The following is a 14,785-nucleotide window of genomic DNA, read 5'->3' on the forward strand; positions in this document are numbered from 1 at the left end:
CAGGGGTGGTCTCCCCTCTTTCTGAGGAGAAACTGGATTCCTTAACTGTCCTTCAGATACAATAGGACCCTCTGGGCCAGTCTCCATCCCAGAGCTTGAAAACTTGAGAGACAGTTCTCTTTCTAACCAGAAGGGGGCGCTTTTCTGACCATTCAGTTTTCCCTGTAGGGTGTGAGCCTCAGGGAGATCAAAGGCCCTGTAGCCCCTCTTACCTCTGAGCTGCAGCGCCTCCTTCCCCATCTCCAGGAGACTTGGGATCCACTCCAAGTACCTGCCCTACAGGTTGTTCATTTTGTGCTTTACCCAAACTCCCTCCTCCACTATGGCAGGTGCCATAGCCTCTGGGAATCACTGCGACCCTGACTAGGGGCAAAGGTCTCTGGGGAATGAGAGCATGACCTGGCCCTGGGCAAGCATTGTTCACTATCCTAGCTCTGGTTGTAGCAGCCATGCAGGTCCTCCAGGAGCCATTAGGGCAGCTTTGAACCTCTGTGCCTATTGTCTTTGGTTGTCTCTCCTTGTCCAGGTCCTCCTGCCCCACCTGCTCCGCCCTGGGCTCCAGCATCTCCACACTGACCTGGAGAGTTGCTGTCAAACCGCCTGAACTGTGCGTGGTCCATGTAGCCCACTGTGATGTACCGGGGCTCCTGGAGGCTGGGCTGGGAGGTCTTGATTTCTAAAAGCCTTAAAGAGTGGGAGCCTGGGGGCAGGAAGGGGTGAAAGTTGGGCTGAACCTCCTCCCTGCACTGGTCCTGAGTCCCAGGGAGATGGGGCATGAGGGGAGAACGTGTTCAGGAAGGGAGGAGGCTCGAGAGCTTGAAAAGGGGCATCAGGTGGAGAAGGAGTGGGACTCAGGGGGACAGAAGAGGGCGCTAGGGTGGGGGGACAGAAAGGGACTAGGATTGAGAGGAACTGTGGGGGGACAGAGGAGCCTAAGCCAACAGCCTCCACCAGAGAAGCCTTTTCCCTCCTCCCTGCTCTCACCAGCCCAGGTTTGGGCCACAGCCCTGGAGAGAAGCAGCAGGAGGAGGGTTGGGGACCCCATGACCAGCACTACTGGGGTCTGGGGAGCTCCTGACTCCAGGCTGGTGGGTGGAGACTTACCTGGGGGCCATGCTGATTGGCTTCCCTGGGAGCCTCCAGGCACTGGGGACTGAGAACTGGGGAGGAGTCACAAGTGTCCAGGGCCCAGCACAGGTGGTGGAGACAGAAGGGAGGCTAAGGGGACAGTGGGGTATCCCCAACAGTAACCTTCCTGCTCTAGATACAGCCCTGGGGCCTGGAACTATGAGAACCAGACTAGGGACCTGGGGCTTTGCTCTGGCCCCTCCTCTCCTCACCCAAAGCTTCCTCACCCTGTCTCCATGACCCAAGCACTGGGTCTGTGATTCTCAGTATTTTCCTTCCGGATCCGTGTCCAGTCTTACAAATTAGGGAGGACGCCAAGTATAATCTTGTTTAGGAGGTAACGCTCCCCATACTTACCACACTGGGAATAAAGCGAGTTTGATCATGTAGTTGTTTCATTTAGAATAATAATAATAATCCAATGCCTGTTAATATATAATCAATAACCAATGCCTGTTAAATAACTTCCTTTAATCAGGGCAATGGGAAGAGTGGATCTTTCATGTGTTTTATGCTTGCAGTTGTCTTTCTTGTCTGTCTCATTGTGTTTTCTTGTCTGTCTCATTAGAAGACAGTAGGATTTTCATGTTTCCTTCTGCATTTAGCTGTGGTTCTGGTTGAAGTCTATGAAAAAATGTCTACAGCTCAGAATGGAGGTGTTGAAATTGTATGGGGAATATAAAAATAAAATTTATTATTAAAAAAATGTCTACATCTTCTTTTCCTATTTGGATTCCTTGGATGTCTTTCTCTTGTCTTATTGCCCTGGCTAGGACTTCCAGTATTATATTGAAAAGCAATGGTGAGAGTGGACATCCTTGTCTTGTTCCAGATTAGAGGCATGCTTTATTTATTTATTTGGTTGGTTGGTTGGTTATACATGCACTGGGTACAGTCAGAAGCACGGGAGGGTGAGAGAATTCACCAGAGCCAGAGCGGGGAGCAGAGCAGGCAAGAAGGACCGAAGTACACTGCTGAGGAGAGCAGCGGGCGGCAGGAGAGGTCTGCGCGCCATGTGGGACCCTCCTCCAGTGGCCGGGGAGCAGCCGGGGATCGAACCGGCGCTGCAGAGGCTGCGGGCAGCTTCGCAACCCAGCGCTCAACCGCTGCGCCACCGGGGAGGCCCATGTTCCAGATCTTAATGGAATTGCTTTCAGCTTTTCACCATTGAGAATGATACTGGCTGTTGGCTTGTCATAGATGGCCTTTATGATGTTGAGGTATGTTCCTTGTATCCCAAGAATTTCAAGGGCTTTTATCATGAATGGGTGTTGCACTTTGTCGAAAGCTTTCTCAGCATCTATTGATATTATCATATGGTTTTTATATTTCTTTTTGTTGATGTGTTGGATAACGTTGATTGATTTTCGGATGTTAAACCATCCTTGTGCCCCTGGAATGAATCCAACTTGGTCGTGGTGAATTATCTTATGGATACATTGTTGGAATGGGGGGCTGCAATTGTATGGGGAATATAACAATAAAATTTATAAAAAAAAAAAATGTCTACAGCCTCACACAAATATGTTGAAGTAGTGTTTTCACATTATCGTGAATATTCCACTTGGATACTAAATTAAATCTATACAGCTGGCATTTTCTCCCAGGTTATTTGCAAAGTGAAACCTGAAACAATATCATTAAATATTTCTTATTCAGTTACATTTCCTTAGTTCTCTCTTGCATAAAACTAACTGCAGTTAGTTTTAATGTGTGATTTTTTAAAAGTAATATATTGTTCCACAAATTATAAAGCTCTTCAATGTTCATTACACTGGAATCAAATTATTTTAAAAAATTTATTTTATTTTTCACCACAAATCCAAAAAGTAAAAGTAGTACTTGAAGTTGTCAAGTTAGTGACAGGACACAATTTTCCATGATTCTGGTTTTTTCTGAGCACTTATATTTGGTCAAGGTGAAGTTACTCTCAGTTAGCAATTGTCAGTTGATTTTCTCAAAGGAGCACACACTCATTTTCAGGACAATGTCTGCTCATTAACCAGATCAAATAGCCACAGATTTTATCATTCATTCCTTCATGTGAAGATGGTATTGCCTACAAAAAAAGAAAAACAGCCTAATTCATCTCATGCAAATATTTTCCTTGGCACATGGTAGTTAGGGACACAAAAGGAGTGTTGTGTGTGCACTTGCGTGTCCTCGCATCAGGTGCTGTAAAATGTGGATTTGAGGATGACAGAATAATGAAGATAATTTTTAATGCTTCAACCAAGACACTTTGAAAGACACTGCCTTTGAGTTGTGTTTCTGAGGTTAGTAGTTGTGAAGAATAACTGCAGTTAGTAATATAAGCTCCATTTTTAGTAAGTTTTACCTCAGCACATGTCAAAATAGTGAAAAAGCCAATGGTGTCTTAGTGACGTTTAGAAAATAGTTTGACCTCGTGGCTCCTGTGACAGGCTCTGGGTGACTTCAAGGATTCCACAACCACACTTTGAGAAATGCTTTTCTCAGTGAACCAGGGAGCATCTCCCAAGTCTTCTCTGCCTTTGCCTCCTCTTCACTTGCCAGCATCCCTCTCCCTGGCTGGCTCCTGCCTCACCAAGCTGCCTCCCCTGCAGATACAATGGCAGCAGAGAGAGGACCCTGTAGATGTGGAGCTTGCACTGTCGTGAGAGATGGACACTGAGTAAAGGTGACAAAGACACCTGTAAACCTGACCTGAGCCAAGGGCTGGAGCGTGTTTATTATGAAAGTAGAGCAGTAGGAGTGCTTCTATTATTTTAAATAATATCAAAAGATGTAAAAAAAAAAAAAAACAAACAGGGCCTCCGTGGGGGCATAAGGTTTAAGTCTGAGTGCTATCACTTCTTAGACCTGAGTTTGATTCCTGACCAGGGAGCAACCCACATGGGGCAGCAGACCTCTCCTGTCTCACCCACTACTCCCCTCAGCAGGTGATTTCAGTGGATTGGCCTATTCTGCTCCCTACTCTGGGTCTGGTGAATCCTCTCACCCTGTGCACCTCTGGCCTGTACCCCAGTTCTCGTATGCATAAATAAATTAAAAATGAATCTAAAAACAAGGAAACAAAAAATTACATGCAGCATCAAGTACAAGATCCTTCTCAGACCCAGTAAATAGCAGAGGCTGGGTACCCAGTGGTGGTGTAAGTGAAACAAGACAATGGGGCACTCAGTCAGCAGGAGTCAGGCTTTGTCGTCAAATAAGTTTGATGTCAAACTACAGAGGGTCAGTCCATCATCCAGTGCTGCCAGGCCAGGATGTCTAGGCTGGTCTGCAGCCCCAGCCAGTAGTCAGGCACCACCTGGGAGACTCAAGGGATAGCTTAACCTAGCCCTTTATTTAATTTCTCTATATCCATATCTAAGTGATGTTTTTGTCTTTCTCCTTTGGGCTTATTTCCATTAGCTCCATCCATGTTGCCCCAGATGGCATGAGTTTATATTTCTTGATGAGTAATATTCTATTATCAATGTACTACCCCTTCCACAGCCTGGCTACTGTAAATAGTGCTGCAGTGATCAGGGGGTGCCAATTTCCTTTGAAGTAGTGTAAGGTCCTCTGCTGGTGTGCTGGCACCTGCCACCCTAAAGGGAGCTGGAGTCTCTGAGAGCACCTGCTTACTCTGCACAGGGGATTCCAGGAGGTTAGAAGTTCTGCAAATAGAACTTTTTTCTATTTATATAAGCACTGGGTAAAGTCAGAAGAGCAGGAGGGTGAGAGAATTCACCAGAGCCAGAGCAGGGAGCAGAACAGGTAGAAGGTCCGAAGTATATTGCTGAGGGGAGCAGCGGGTGGCAGGAGAGGTCCTTCGCGCCATGTGGGACCCTCACCAGCGGCCAGGGATCGAGCCGGCGAACCGGCACTGCAGAGGCTGCGGGCAGCAGAGGCAGCAGCTTCACAGCCCAGCACTCAACTGCTGCACCACCAGCAGAGGCCCCCAAGGTGGTTGTTTCCAGACTGAAGTCTCTTGCAATTGTGCACACGGTTGAGAACCACAGTGATGAGTCCCCTACCAGGCACTATCCTTCCATGGGCTCTAGCCTGTAGGCCCCTATCGTATGGGTACTGTATTGCTCCAGCCCTTGGTTTTAGCTTTGGGGCTTTTGGCGGCTCTCTTGTCTTAGAGCCCGGGCAGGTGGGTGCCACTGCAGCCTATCCTGGCATCCCGTCCTCATGCCCCGTGAATACCCATTTCAGTTGGGATCCCAGCCGGTGTCAGAGACACCAAGTGTTAAAAGCTCTTTATGAGTTGCTGGACAACACCAACAACAAACAGCTCTTTCAGACATGAGGCCCGGAGCCTTTGCTCCTTTCCGGTGATGTCAGACTGAGGACTGGAGGCCCAGTCTCTGACAGAGGTCTTCATCCTCTCTTCCTCCCACAGAGGTTGGCTACTGGATGCTGCTTGTCTTCTTTCAGCTTCTGGCCCTCCTTTCTTCAGAGGCCAGGAACAGAGTCTTCCCCTTCTTTCTTTGGAGGTTGGAACAGAGCCCCTCAGCTCCCTCTAAACCTGGCTTATATCACTCTTCAGGGTGTCCCAACCTCAAGTCTGGTTGGACTATTTTTCTTTTTTTGTGCAGAAGAACTGGGGTATTGGCCAAAGGTTTAGAGTGAGCAGAACTGGCAGACTGACTGAAACACACTGCTGAGGCGAGCAGCTGGCAAGGCAGGAGAGGTCTGCTGCGCCCTGTGGGTCAGCTCCTGACCAGGGATCAAACTCAGGCAGCAGTGGTGATGGTGCCGAGACTTAACCTCTAGGCCACCAGGGAGGCCCTGGACCATCTTCATCCTTGGCTGACTGGACCACCTGATTGGTCCTGCCCATAACCCAGGAAGCATGCAGAAAAGGGCAGTTCTGAAGACCAACTGCTACAACGGACTTGTGGTGGAGCAGCAGAGTGGAGACCACCGCTGCTGCTGGCTCCTGCCACCAAGTCATCTCCCAGATCTGTGCCCACAGATGCGAGGGACAGGCACAGGCCCCTCTTCCTGAGGCAGGCACTGTGGGACTTTGCCACCTGCCCAGGCCCCTTCCCTCACCGAAGCAGAACTGCTTTCTAGTGCTCTCTGAAGTGAAGGATGCTGAGGCTCAGCCCTGTTCAGTGAAGCGCAACCCAGAGCCAAGTCTAGAACCAGGATGTCTCCACGTCTCCTCGTCTCTCCACTACTGGCTCATGCCTCCAGCAGGGAGGTGACCTGCAGTCCTGAGGAACCCACCACTTCATGTCAGAGCCTAGGGCACAGGTGGTCACGGACCTGGCAGGATTGCAGGGTCCTCAGTGCCCCCCAGCCCTGAGTTGGAGCCATCTCTGTCCCGGCCTAAGGACCTCCCTCCCGGAGGCCTCCGAGCCCTTCCCAGCTAGCGCAGGCCTTACCAGCTCCTTCAGCTCTGCCAGCTTCTCCCGTACCTGGCCGAGTTTCATGGCCAGCTCGCTCTTGGTGTGTTGCTCTGTTTGGAGGGAGCCGGTCACCTCCATACTCTGATGGGCCTGGATAGACAGAAGTAACAATGAGACGCCACCCAATACAGCTGGAGACCCAGAGCTCGGTGTCCCCTCCCACATCAGGAAGAGGTCATCCCCCAGGCCAGGGCACCCCAGGCACCTTACCTTCTTGCCAACCACTCTCTGGGCTCCGAATCTGATCATCTCCTGCACCCACCCTCTGCCCGGGACTCCCAGGTCACCCGCTCTCCACGGGGATGAACACTGCCCACCTCTACACATCAGTCTCAAAAGCCACCCCTCCAGCCTCCAGACCCTTCAGAGCCAACTGCTCCCTCAGTTGCCACATCCCACCTTGCCGCCTAGCAAAGTGTCTGCTGCCAAGGGCCCATGGGAGATGGGTAAGTGTCCAGTTGATTTTTAAAAGACAGTGGGGGAGGATGTCCCAGCCACTCATCTCTGGTGAACCTCACGCACATGCAGTTCTGCTACAAAACTCACCTTAGTCCTTGCACCTATAACAAAAGCCCCCTTTCTCCTAAGCCTGCATTTCCCATTCCTAAGCTAAAATGAATTCATCACTTTGGAAAATCAACTGCAGTGTGGACTGTTGGTTGTTGCGGGACATGACCAGAGGGCAAGCCCCGTGTTTGGGGCGGGGGTTTGAGGCTCTCCTAGTAGGACGGGCCCCTGAGCATTCACCCTGGAGGCTTGGAAGGCCCAAATCTCACACTCCTGCTCTGGAAGCTCTTCACAAATGACCTCTCACCCTTCACGGTGTATTGTATCTTCTCCAAGATGATAAAGATGTGCGGGAAGGAAAACAACGATCAACCAAGCAGGTGAAACAGCAGACATGGACACACCGAGGGTTAATGATGGCAACATAAAATCAGCCAGAGGCCAAGTACCTCAACCAGACAAGCCTCGGGCATGCACGCTGGGAGAGGCCAAGCCAGAGAGGGGGTCTCGGCACGGCCTCACCTTCCTCCTGTCCAATGGGGGGAGCGCTACCCCATTGGAGCGGTTAAGGTCGGACACAGCACCTGCAGAATGTCCTGCATCTACAGGAGGTGAAAAGAGAAAAACAAGGGCAAGGGGAGGAAGAGAAAAGCGACTTAGAGAAGACAAGAAGGTCAGAGAAGGAAAGAGAGAGCAGCTCTGGACGATGGATGATGGAGACATGGGTGACGGATCATAACATGGCCTGTGCCTTCTTTCCAAACGGCCACTCACCACCTCGCCCGAGGCAGAAAGCAACATGAACCAAGAGATGATCAAAGCTACCAAATCAGTCTGAAAGACACTGATCTGGCCCAACAACTTCATCTTCCAGTTGAGGAAACTGAGGCCTGAGAAGGACGTGACTTTCCCTGGGATCACCCAGCAAGCCGGTGGCAAAGACGGACTCCCACCTCAGAGGTCACCTAATCCCAAGCACCTGGGGCTCATCTTTGCCGCCCTAAAGGGAGAGGGTGTCCTCACTGACTGGCTTCCCCTTGAGGCTGGGGATGAGGGAAATTGCCAGAGCAAGAAGTCCATAGCGACGCCCTGTACTGAAGGCTCACTGCGCACCAGGCCCCACGCGAAGGGATGAACGCACAATCCTCTCACGGATGCTGCCTAGATTTAAGTAGAGCTGTAGCACCCTGACTCACAGGTGGACAAAGAGCTTAAACAGTGTTGCCCCAAATCAGATCCCCAGCAGTGCTATGGAAAGGCCGCACTCAGACCCAGGGTTCTTACCCACTTCTTTCATGCTCTTCACCTCTCACTGAGCTGCCCCTGGAGCACCCCTCTCCCAGCCTGGCTGAGCAAGACTTACATCTTCAGATGACTTACAACCACTTCCAGTGGTCTCTTGCAGGAGACCCCAAGATGTTTTTCCTTTGGTAGTCTCTCCACTGTGGAGAGGAAAAAGAGAGTTGAGGCTCACGAGAACGGCAAGCCCCTGTACTCACACCCCACTTTACAAGTTAGATTTGCCATCTGACGTCATGCCACCAACATCTCCACCAGGTGCTGTGAGTAGTCCCCCCGTCCCATCCTCCCAATGACAGAAGAAATGGACTGATAACTTGGTTTAAAGAAAAAATGTTTAGGAATTTTCACTCAGTCTTCAGACTCGAACTTCTGGGATGCCATGACTCAGTAGCTGCCAGCAGGCAGCGCTGCTCAAGCTCCTGCACCAGTGGATGCTGATGGCAGGAGGCAGTGAGGGGACAGCCAGGGGCACAGCCAGGCCCATTTCAGAGCAATCTGTTACAATCTCACATATGTCTGCATACGTGCATTAACACAGAAGGCTTTTTTTTCTCAGGAGACTCAAGCAGAATTGATGCTTCAGTCGCCTGTTTATCCTGTGGCGAGCAGAGCAACCCATGTTGAGACGACTGGGGGAAGATTCCCAACTGGGAAGGTCAGTTTGCTGGGATCTGATCCACAGAGGGTAAACAGATCACTCCAAAGAGCACTGATTGGGGGGCACTCTGGCCCCAGGGTCATAAGGAATTAGAATGTGAGATGGAGGAGTCAGACAAAAATTGGAAAGTCTCCGTGGAGAAGTAGAAACCCCGCAGAAAACCAAACTAAACAGTTCTTCCCAGTGTCTCCCAGAGCAGTTGCCAGCGTTTCAAGTTTACTAGGGAAGCGTAGGCTTTGTAGGCGCTCAGTGTTTAAAGGTGGGGTACAGTACAGAGCAAGCGAGCCTGAACCCTCTCCCAGGGTCAGGTCTTGGGTCCCCTTCAAGTTGGTAATCTGCAGCCACAAGAGAAACCTGAAAGGGGGTTAGTCCTGGGGGCTGGGGCAACAAATCAAGCACCCAGCTCTTGATGTGACATAAGGATGGTTCCCAGGGATTGTGACGTAGCTACTTTCCACCCCTTGCCCCTCCACGCACATTCGCCGCTCCTCTTTGTCCTGGGCCAGCCCGTTTATGAGAACCCCTTCTCTAGGTGCTGCTCCCTCATTACTGCTCTCTGGTCTGGCAGAGAGCCAAGGGGGTGGCTCAGGCCTGGTTATGAGGGTCTTCTGCAGGGATGCGATAACGTGGGTGGAGAAGGAGTTGGTCAAAGGTGGTAGGAGACATTTCCTGAATGTGAGCCTGTGTGAATTTCAGGAGGCAAGGAGCAAAAAGAAAAAAAAAAGTAAAGTCATCATTAGTATTGGCCCCAAGAGTGGGAGGAGCCATGACACTATAGGATTTTGAAACCATGTCAGCGGGGAATTGGAGCCCCCAATTTCCCTTTCCATGTCTTTGCGTAGTTTCATGAAGGCTTCCACATTTTGTTCTACAATCTTTGATTCATTGATACAATAACAATATTCTTCCCTGAGGAACAGGCAGGTGCCCCCCTTGTTAGTCGTCAACAGGTCCAGAGCCCGCCGGTTTTGGAGCATGGCCTGTGCCAGGGCGGGGGAGCTGTCTTTGTGATGATGCTAAAGACACAGAGGTTTTTTCTAAGGAGGGGTAGATACCTTTAACCGAAATGTTAGAAGTGCAGGAAAGAAAGCCGACAAGGGCATCAGTTGGATAGCAGCGGTAGCTGTGATTGGAGTCCCATAGGGGGACTGAGAGTTGGGGAGTCTGGCAAGCAGCGTCTGTAATCTTGATCATAGTGGTATTGAGATGAATTGGAGCTGCTGCCAGTAGAGGCCTCTGAAGGGAAGCACAGAGGAAACAAGAAAGGTATTAAATCCAAAAGAGTTATGTAGGAATAGTATAGCGTTTTGTATTTTACGAATCCAGGTTGGGGGTATCTCAGTCTTTTCTGATGATGTTAGCTGATTTTGTAGGACTTGCTCTGAATGGAGGATGTCCTGGGAGACTTAGACTGTGGCATTTTGTGTCGGGACATAGTCCCTTGAGATGGGAAAATGTTGCCACTGTGTAGGAATGCCAGCCCGTGTACCCTGTGGCTTGGACTCCCTGTACCCAGCGTAGGTCCCAAGGACCTGAAATAGTATAGTTAACTTGATTCGTATTGAAACCCGTATTATGACAGATGGAGAGAACATTCAGCCTTTGTCTGGAAGGTGCACTGCACATGACGGGCAAGGGCACCCCCCATATTCTTTGTAGGTATTCTTGCAATGATCTAAGGTTTGATGGTAAAAGAAAGAAAACATGGTGTTCATAGTGTTGTTCATTGATGAAAGAGTTAGGGTGAGAGTGATGGGTGCTGTGCATCCGGCCTGTGGGCACTCTGCAGTACCCACCAAGTGGGTACTCTCCGTGGATCCTGAGACAAAGGTCTCCCTAACTTTGAATTTCCACACATAGGACACTGAGCTAGGGGAGATTTTGACAAGAAATGCGCATCCTAGTAGGACCCAGGTTACAACATACATACTGTTTGTCTTCGGGCGCACGTTTGACCTGAGAGAGATGGTGCCAGCAGGGGTCTCCCAGAGGTGTTACCGCTATAGGCATGATGAGAATGACTGTGTGCGGACCAGTCCATGGAGGCTGCAGTGGCTTTGGCTGAAGCGGTTTGAGCAGAACTTTGTCTCCTGGATGCAGTGGTGGGGAAGGTCAGTTGAGGAGGTCGAGATTCGGGCAGGACTGGGTAAGTACCGGTCTGCATGTTCCTGGAGCAGTTGCAGAGCTCTCAGGAGAGTTTAGTCAGGTGACCCTTGATTAGCCCATTGGCGCGCTCCACTTTCCCTGAGGATTGCTGGTGGTGGGGAATGTGAAGCTTCCAGGTGATACCCAGAGCTGCGGAGACCTGCTGAGTAATCTTTGAGATAAAAGCTGGACCATTGTCAGATAGGACAGATGTGGGGAGGCCAACGCATGGGATAATGTGGTTAAGAAGGGCCTCGGTTACCCCCTGAGCCGTTTCTCTAGCTGCGGGGAAGGGCTTGACCCAACCTGTTATTGTATCAACCGTTGTGAGCAGATATTTAACTTTTTTGTCAGTAGGGAGGTGAGTAAAATCAACCTGCCTATCCTGTCCGGGTAAGTGTCCACGCAGCTGGTGAGCTGCAGAAGAAGGAGGTTGGCGAATTCCCCCTTGAGGTGATCCACGAGCACCTGTTTGACGATGGGAACACAGCTGCCAGACTTTTGCATTCAAGGAGGGCTGGAAGGGCAGACTCAGGATTTGGCGTTCATTAGGTTCTAAGTCGGAGTGATGGAGGGGACAGATAGAGAGAGAATAGGACCAGGATCTGCAGCAGAGTGAGTGGTGGGAGCCCTTGGTGCTGCATCAGCCTTGTTATTCCCTGTGGTCACATAAGAATTGTCCGTGTGGTGTCCTTCACAGTGGATAATGGCGACTTCAGTTGGAAGCTGCAAGGCCGCTAGAAGCTTAAGGGCAAGTTTAACGTTCATGATGGGGGACCCCTGGGTGGAGAGGAACCCCCTCTCCTGCCAAATCGCAGCAGGACTGTGAGCCATAAGGAAGGCATATGTTGAATCCGTATAGATGGTGACTTTCTTATGGTTGCTGAGGGTCAGGGCCCTGGTAAGTGCTCTGAGTTCTGCCTTTCGGGAGGTGGTTCCCCCGGGCAGCTTTCCTGCCTCGATGACCTGATCGAGGGTAACCATGGCCTAGGCAGCCCTCCGCTGACCTCGCGCACCTTCGCAAGAGCTGCCGTCTACAGACAGAGCCCAGTAGGCATCTGACAAAGGGGAGTCGGCCAAACCCAGTCTGGAGGTTTGCATTTCGCCCAGGATTTCAGGGCATGAATGAGCGGCAGAAGGGGGGCCAGAGACAGAAGAGGGGCTGGGTTGAGAGAAGTTGACTGAGTGAGACTCGCCAGAGGGTTTTCGATAAAGAGCACGTGGAAGTCCTGTGAGCCGGCAGGAGTGAGAGTGGAGAGCGGGCAGGGAGACAGGAGGGCCTGAAGGCAGTGCGAGGAATGTGCTTGGACAGGTCCTCCCAGAGTAAGTTTGAGGGGTTCCCGGGTGAGTAGAGCTGCCGCCACCAGGGCTCTAAGGCAAGGTTGCCAGCCCCTGACGGTGGGATCCGTCTGCTTGGAGAGATGTCGACAGGACACAGGGCTGGGCCCAGAGGCTGGGAAAGGCCACCTGCCGCCATACCCCTATGTGCGTCTGTGCACAGGAGGAAAGGCTTTTCTGGGTCAGGAAGGCCAAGGGCAGGTGCCCTAAGGAGGATATGTGTGAGTAAAAGGAAGGCCCTGCAGACCTCCCCGGGAGATTAGAGACGTCCTTCGAGGGAGGCTTTTGCTGCCTTGTACAGTGGCTTGGCTAGGAAAGCAAAATTAGGGATCCAGTGACGGAAGAATCTGACCAAACCTAGGAAGGAAAGGATTTGTTCTGCCGATTCAGGGGAGGGAAGGTCCCGGATGGCCTGGCTGTGGTCCACCGTCAGCTGTTTGGAGGAAGGAGTTAGTGGAAGACCCAGATAGACGGCTGTGGGAACTGAAAGTTGGGCTTTGGATGGGGAGACACGGTATCCTTTTGAGCCCAGGAAGGTGAGGAGTTGTGCAGTGTGTTGCTGAGATTGTGGCAGAGAAGGTCTGCAGAGAAGGAGGCCAGCAACATATTAAAGGAGAGCCCAGAAAGGAGTTGGACTTACCTGCTACCTTGACTGTTACCCTGGGCTCCTTGAAGTTTATCGGGGTCGATGAGTCCGGGCCTCTTCAGTCCTCAGCTGCCAAACCGAAGACCGCCGGTGGCAAGAGTTGCAGGGGCTGGAAGGACTGGTCCACCGTAGCCAGGCATGGAGGGACAGTCACTTTTCCAGTGACCCTGGACGTTGCAGATGGGGCATGGTCCTGGCAGGTGTTGGGGCATTGTCTGGTCCAGTGGCCTTCTCGACCACATTTGAAGCAGGCTCCCAGCGGTGGTCGGTTGGGGGCCATGGGGCCTGTTGTCGTCCTCTGTCGGGCGGCAGGCACTGCGGTGGTTGAAGGAACATGGCCTGGCGGTCTCAAGGCCCTACCAGGGCCTGAGCTTGAAGCCCAGCCTTCTGGAGACTATGGGGTTCCCTCTCTTCCCTGTCCTGTTCCTTCCGGTTTTTAAAAACTGTCAAGGCCATATTCAGCAGATCCTGGATAGGGGTTTGAGGACAGTCCTCAGCCTTCTTTAAAAAAAAAAAAAAAGGATTATTTATTCATTTACACTAGAACAGGGGTCCAGGCCAGATACGTGGGAGGGTGAAAGGATTCACCAGAGACAGAGTGGGGAACAGATCAGGCCGACTGACGAAATACACTGCTGAGGGGAGTAGCGGGCGAGGCAGGAGAGGTCTTTTGTGCCATGTGGGACCCTCGCTGGCCGGCCGGCATGGAACCGGCACTGCAGAGGCCTCGGAGAGACTCACAGCGCGGCGCTTTGCCATCTGCGCCATCAGGGGAGGCCTCTCAAACTTCTTAAGCTTCTATTAATGTCAGGAGCTGACTGAGATATAAAATGGGTAGCCAGAACTGTTGAGCCTCCATTTGAGTCAGGGTCAAGCCTGGTATGGCGCTGGAACGCCTCCGTCAGGCGACTAAGGAAGACAGCAGGGTTTTCTGAGGCAGACTGGGTGATCTCCCTGAGCTTAGCAAAATTTACACTTTTGTGCACAGCCGCTTGGAGACCAGCTAGGAGACAGGTAATAAAATGGTCTTGGTGAGTCCTGCCCCGGCGGCCCTGCCTGTGTCAGTCTGGTAGCCCCACCCCAGCTCTGGGCTGGGAACTGCTGCAGAGCCTGGGCCATGGTTGTGTCAGTCACAGGGACCTGATCTGCATGGTCTTGGGCAGACCTAAAAACCTGCTCCCTTTTGTCAGAGGTCAGGGTGGAAGAGAGTATTAGGGGGAAGTGATGTCCTGAGTTAATCCCATACAGGCTTTGTGGACTCCACCCCCACTCCAGACTAAAGCCATCAAGACTCTGGGAAAGACAAATCCCATCACCACCAAGGGAGGGTGGCTGGGACCTGAGGGTGGAGTTGGGCAGCCAGGTTGGATATAAAAAACCAAACACGTGGGCCTTGGGCTCGCTCTGGCTCGCGATCCCTCGCCTCCCGGCTTCACCGCTCCTGGCTGGCGGCCAGCTCTCAGAGCGCCATTTTGGGATTCCTGATCAGCGGATCGGGTAAGACGCATTTAAAACTTTGTCTCCCGCTTTTCTCCCAGAGCTGTACATTTCCTCATTTCCCCTTCCCTTGTAAATAAACCTTTTATTAACCTTTCACGTGTGCCTGCAGTAGAGCATTGATAAGTCCTTTTAAGCGCGCGGGTGAGGACCCACAGTCAGGCACCCCGTTTT

This window comes from Talpa europaea (genome assembly GCF_964194135.1).
Source record: "Talpa europaea genome assembly, chromosome: 2".
NCBI lineage: Eukaryota > Metazoa > Chordata > Mammalia > Eulipotyphla > Talpidae > Talpa > Talpa europaea.